The 6,575-nt window shown below is 47.8% G+C and overlaps 1 pseudogene; it reads left to right on the forward strand.

Moving 5' to 3' along the window:
- The window catches only part of LOC119283480, a 9,821-nt pseudogene extending 3,246 nt beyond the window's left edge, over positions 1 to 6,575 (forward strand).

Raw genomic sequence — 6,575 nt, forward strand, 5'->3', positions numbered from 1 at the left:
TTGGTGGGGAGGGGGGCGCAGCAGGCGAGGCAGATCCGGACGAGGAGGTGCGCGCCGCGGAATGGGGAGTGGAGGTGGGGTCGGCAGTGGATTGGCCGCAGGTGGAAGCGGGGGCGCGCGGTTGGTGGGGTGGCGGGGGTGGTGGGGTGTGGGGCCCGTACGAGGTTGTTGGGGGCGGCGGATCCGAGAGATCTGCTAAGGATCGGGTGCAGGTGAGCGGATCGGGTGCGGACGGTGACTCTGGAGCCGGTGCTGTGGGCGGGGTATAAGGAAATGAGTGTTCATCAAAAATGACGTGCCTTGACACAATAATGCGCCGTGTGGATAAGTCGTAGCACCTGTAGCCCTTGTGTTCGAGGGGATACCCTAAGAAGATGCACATGGAGTGTGCGCCGGGGTGCCCAAGTCGACGGTGCCACAGATCCGACGTGGAGATGGTGAATGCCGGCGGTGGAGCATGGTTATTGCCGTAGAATGGATATAGGTCACCGTTGCTAACGGAGATCATGAGAACCCTTCGAGTTCGAAGATCCTTCACAAGAAAACCGCAAGGGTAAAATTCAACTGAGCAAGAATTGTCTTTAGTAAAACGACGAACAGAAATTAAGCTAGTGACAACATGAGGAGAAACGAGAACGTCGGTAAGGCGAAAGTCATTGGGAGGAAGAGAGGTGGAGCCAGTAGCCGTGACAGGTAAGTGGTGCCCATTGCCAACCAAGATGCTAGAAGGAACGTGCTTTAAAGAATAACTAGACCGGGTGAGGTTACCTTTATTGCCGGTGACATGAGATGACGCGCCGCTGTCGAAGTACCACTCGGGCACGGGAGCGGAGGGGAAACCACCATTGCTGTAGGCGGCGTTGAGCATGGCCGCGTGTTCCCATGACGAGGGAGGGTGCTGGTGGAACGGAGCGGCGGGCGCCAGCGGGGCGGGGAGGAGCGGATAAGCCTGCGCGTGAGAGCCCGGGCGCGGGTAGGGGATCGCCATCCCGTAGGGCGCGAAGTAGCCGGTGAAGGGCGACGCCAGGGGAGGAGCGGCGTGGCCGCGTCCAGTGTTGTCGCCGCGCCCACGGCCACGGCCACGACCACGGCCACGGCCACCACGGTCACCACCGTCGCGGTCACCGCGTCCACGGCCAGGGTGCGGGAGCAGCTGGGGAGGAGCGGCCGGAGCACTAGTGGAGGAGCGATCCATACGATCCGTCGGGGCACGGCCGCTCGTGCTGGAGCCGGCAGCAGAGGCACTGCCACCCGTCAGTGCGAACGCGGAGGCGCTCTCTTCGGCCGCGCGATGCTCCTGGGATTCCTCGGCCAGGACGACCCGAGAGAGGACGGTGTCGAAGGGCAGGTCCTGGTCACCAAGGACTACCTTGATCGTGTCGAGCCGCTTGTCGAGGCCGTGGAGGAATTGGGTGGTGAGATCCACCTCGGTGACGGCACGGTCGATGTCGGCGAGGGCGTCGGTGAGGAGCTTCATCCGGCGAGCGTACTCGGAGACGGACAGGTCGCCCTGCTTGAGGTTGCGGTACTTGCGGTTGAGGATCATGAAGCGAGCGGCGCGATTGGCAAGGAAGTAGTCGCGGATCTTGTTGCAGAGGGCGAAGGTGGTCGTGGTGCGGACGACGTGATCACACATGGTGTCCGAAAGGGTGGCGTAATCCAGAGAACGACATGAGCATCGAGCTCGAGGTAGGTGGCGGAAGCATTTGGCGGCGGCGGATGTTCGATGAGGTAGGAGACGCCGTAGCGGACGAGAACCATGAGGAAGAAGGTCTTCCATTTGTGATAGTTGTGATCTGCGGGGTTGAGAAGAAACTTGATGTGGTTGGTGATATGGTCCTGGAAGATGGGAAGGCGGGGAGCGGGCGCCGGAGGAGCAGGGGGAACGCCGGCGTTGAACAGAGGGGCAAACTGGGTGCCGGCTGCGGGAGTGGTGCCGTTGAGGAGAGAGGGGGAGGTGCCGAAAACAAACGGCGGGGAGGAAGCAGTGGAGGAGGCCGCGGCAGGCGCCGTGGAAGAGGACGAGAGATCGCCGGGGGAGGTGGCAGAGCTCGTGGCGGCGGTGGTGGAGGAGGAGGTCGCGGCCATGGGGCGCCTGGTAACTGATACCAAGTTATACCAAGTTGGAGAGATTGTTTCTGTATTCACTGAATCAATAGAGTTACAATGTGTATACATATACCCCGAAGGGAGAGAGCAAGTGCTCCTGGAAAAGTGGCACGCAGGCCATGAGCGTTGCTAGATCCTAATATCTAGGAGAAGACTCAGTTTACAGACTTAACGTTGCACACACACAAGTGACCGTTTAACAGTTTTGCTTTTTTTTTAAGCATTCTACAATTGTGAGTCATGTCCTCCTCAGCAGTGGTTATACAATATGATATGCATTGCCTTTATTTGCTTCCAACTTCGTGTTTACACTCTTTTTTTGCCATGTAAATTATAATTCGCTCGCTCACTAGGCTTTGTTGACTTTTGGAGCTTGGAAGGTCACGGTTTGATGGTCCATGTTGTCCTGCTTACAGTTGCATTTTATCTTTAATATCATCGCTGGGAGCTTGCCGTGAACTAGCATTTTGCAAATTATTTTGTCTACCTCTCAAAACTTAACCACTTTTGTGAAAGCATTTCGTCCTCAGTCTTGTGAGGTGGATTTGATGGACGTGGGTTACTTATGGGGCCTAAGTTGAACTCTGGACGTGTGTTACATATTTCCGCCAAAGTTGCTCATCCTGTATGTAGTAAACTATTTCTGCTCAATACTTTCCTGTTGAGTGTGGTGTTCTATCGCCGAAGGTATAATAGTGATGCATCACACGATTAAGCTAGTATACAAGAACTCTAATAGAAGTACCCAGGCCTCAAAAATTTCATGTGTTGAATTTCTTTTGAATAGCTGTTTTCTCTCACCAATGTCCTGAATGAGATCTGTTAACGACGTACCCTTCTGGCTCATATACTTAAAAACAAGCCATTGTAGTTACTAATGTTGATTATATACATGTTTTCTTAATCAATTTAAATATGTGATCTATCTCAACAAATTACATTTTTTCTTCTGATTTTGGTAGATGGAGTCACTTGAACTCAAAGACAATGGTGAAAACCAACCATCTTTAGAAGCTTCTATTGCTTCAGATGTGATATATGACAAAGCACCTGTATGTCCACACATTGGAAGTGAATACCAGGCAGAAATCCCCAATCTGTCCACAGAGGTTGAGCGCCATCGGCTCATGACCAGCACACCAGAAAGCATCATACTTGGTTATGATTACCCTGGTATGATTGGGTTAGCTATACCAATCATGTGGGTACCAAGTGAAGTCCATAAGGAGGACGATTTGCGAAGGCAGCATTCTTCAGAATCCGAAGCAAGAGCTAGCGACCAAGGCGAGGATAGTCAGGTGACCTCAATTTACCCAATCAGAAATAATACAAATGCCCATGATTCAACATACCAGGATCAACATTCAATGCTGCCTGTTAATCAGATAGAATCTTGCATCAATCAAGCACATGATGAGAACTTGGCTCCATTCTCTACTCAAGAAGGTCCAGGTTTTATCAATAAGTCGTTGACCCAGCAAGGGGAAATCGAGCAATTTACTCCATTGCCTGGTTTGCCCAGTTCGCTTTGGAGTGGTACTGAGGCAGAATGTTTTATTCTCGGGCTCTACATTTTCGGCAAAAATCTAAGCCTGTTGAGCAGGTTTCTTGGTAATAAGACCGTTGGGGATGTACTCTCATACTACTATGGAATGTTCTACAAAATAAATGCTTATAAAAGATGGTCGGACTGCAGAAAAGCAAGAACTACGAGATGCATTATTGGGGAACGCGTCTTTACAGGTTGGCGGCAGCAGGAGATTATATCTCGTTTGAAATCTGTAATCCTCGAAGGAGTTCATGATTCATTGGTCGAGGTACATTGCAAATGTAGGCCATAGAAATAATTTTGATCTCTTTAAACTTTAGTTTTCGTTTGCTGGTTAATTAGTGAAAGAGATCAATATGAAATTATCCCCACGATCAGATGAGTTCTGTCAGTTTGACTCTCACTTTGAACACCTTTTTGTGTACATTCTAGCATTCACTATGTCCTTCTGTGGCTAGATTTGTTTTCCTCATTTCTCTTTTAACTTAGATTTTCCGAAGGAACGGTTTGTGCAAAGTCCAATTGATATGTACTACTCAATTTTCTAATTTTGATGTGCAATATTAAAAAAAAATCTCTCACTTGTCTTTGTCACTTTTCTTCTGGTGTATTTTTCTTTTTTTCTCTCTGTTGATGTCGAAGAGTTGTTGCTGGTGCTGCACATATGGTTATTCTTTAAAGATGCCATTGCATGTATGTCTTTGAAGGGAAGTAGGGAACCAATCCATTGAAGTCATCAATTCCGTTTTCCCCAGTTTAACTGTCTGCTCTCGAGTTTTAAAATCTTCTCTTTTGAGATTATCTCTAGTTCGAGCTTTTGGTTCCACTTGCATTGTTCAAAATAGCACGTTTGATCTAGATTTTTCTTCATTTTATACTACTCCAAATCTCCATAGTTCAGGCAGCTGAGTCTGTTTAGTGCTCTACTTCACTTGTATATCAGTATATCTGACTACTCTGATGCAGTTTATATAGATGGTCAGTTACGATTATGAACCTGAAACCTGAAAACCAAAGCCATTGCAGGTGCTTGGTATTGTTTAATCCATTTGGCTGTCCTGATTTCTTCTTATTTTTCTAGCTTTAATTATGTACTTGGTATTGTTTAATCCGTTATTCCCAGGACAAATAAACGAGTGAAATCGTGTTGATCCAAAGCCAAAAAACAAATCTATTCTTCCATCATCCATTTCCATATGCATTATATTGCTTTGTTTTTACCAGGAATTGTATTGCTTTCGTCTGTTGCAGATTTTCAAATCTTTCAACGCCGGACAAGCATCTTTAGAGGATCTTGTCTTGGCTATAAAATCCTCTGTTGGAACAGAAGCTTTTGTGGAGGCTGTTGGAATTGGTAAAGGGAAGCATGATTTGACTGGATATGTTCTGGACCGATCTAAACCAAACCAAGCTCTTTCTGTTCACCCTGACATGCCTACAGGCAAAGATTGTTCCTTGCTTGCTTCGGAAGATATAATTAAGTTCTTAACAGGTGGTTTCAGAATAAGCAAGACAAGATCTAATGAACTTTTCTGGGAACATGTCTGGCCCCGTTTGCTTGCAAGAGGGTGGCGTTCAGAGCAGTCAAAAGATGTCAGAACAACTAAGAATTGCCTTGTGTTTCTTGTGCCAGGTATCAAAAAATTCTCAAGAAGGAAACTCACTAAAGGCACTCATTATTTTGATTCTGTCAGCGATGTTCTTAAGCGAGTTGCGGCGGATCCCGTTCTTCTTGAGGTAGAAGTTGGCGGAGCGGACAATGGTGTTACTGCTGAGCAGTGTGGATATGCTACAGACATGAGTCTGAACCATGATGGTCCTTTGGATGGATATCAGGAGCTTCCAAAGTTCACAATTATCGATACTACCTTGGTCCAAGGGGAAGAGCCCTTCAGAGTCAGAGAGCTGAGGAAATTACCACCTGATGTAAATGTCCATTTTGGTCCTTCACGTCATTCTTATAATACTGTGAGTGTCAGTTCTTCAGAGGAGCAAGATGCGGAAGATCAATCATCAGATGACCAGGCAGATTGTCGACAAGTTACAGCTGATGTGGATGATGCCGAAATAGTTTCAGTATGCCATGCAGGCAAAGAAAACCAAGTTAATTCATTGCAAAACATGTTGGCTGCACCATCCTCGAGTTTTCCAGTCAATGGCCATTCTTCTAATGGCAGTATTGAAAAAACTGATATGACATGCCTCTTTGGTCCCAAAACAAAAACTGAAAGGCTCAAGTATTTAACCCCAGTGTCAAAGCAGAAGCTTATCCAGCTGTAGCAATGATCAGACCAGTCAGCACAGCTTTTCTTTCTCAAAAGGACATGGTTTAGAGAGAAAGAAAATCAAGCCGCTGTGGACTTCAACAAAACCAACTGCAGCTGATGTCAGTGAAAATTTCGGACTAAAATAATTGCGAGATATTCCACGAAGGAGAAGCCATGCGAGCAGATAACGGTTGCATCAAACTCTTGTACCACTGACAGATCAAACGAGAAGGTGAATGTGTCCAGTTTAAACGAGGACAAGTCATCTGAGTGCAAGGTCGAGGTGGTTCCTGAAGTTCGTTCAAAGATCAGAACCGCTGAGGCAAGTTACCAAAGGGGCGCAGGTTACTATTTTGGTTAAACCGGAGACATCACTAGATGATAAGACAAGCACGAGGGTATGTGTCGCTTCATCAGACGATCATGGTTACATGAAGGCTGAGGAAGGCCTTGCCATTTCAAACAGCGATTGTGTCCATGATGTTTCAGAGGCAACAGGACAACCTTCTAGCCTGCAACCTGATCTGGCTTCACAGGTGAAGTCTCGGAGGCATGGAACCAGGAACAGACCTCCAAGTGCAAAAGCTTTGGAAGCACTTGCCTTGGGGTTCCTTGGAGGAAAGCGTAAGGGTGACCCCAAAAACCCTGGG

Source organism: Triticum dicoccoides, chromosome 4A (genome assembly GCF_002162155.2).
Source record: "Triticum dicoccoides isolate Atlit2015 ecotype Zavitan chromosome 4A, WEW_v2.0, whole genome shotgun sequence".
NCBI lineage: Eukaryota > Viridiplantae > Streptophyta > Magnoliopsida > Poales > Poaceae > Triticum > Triticum dicoccoides.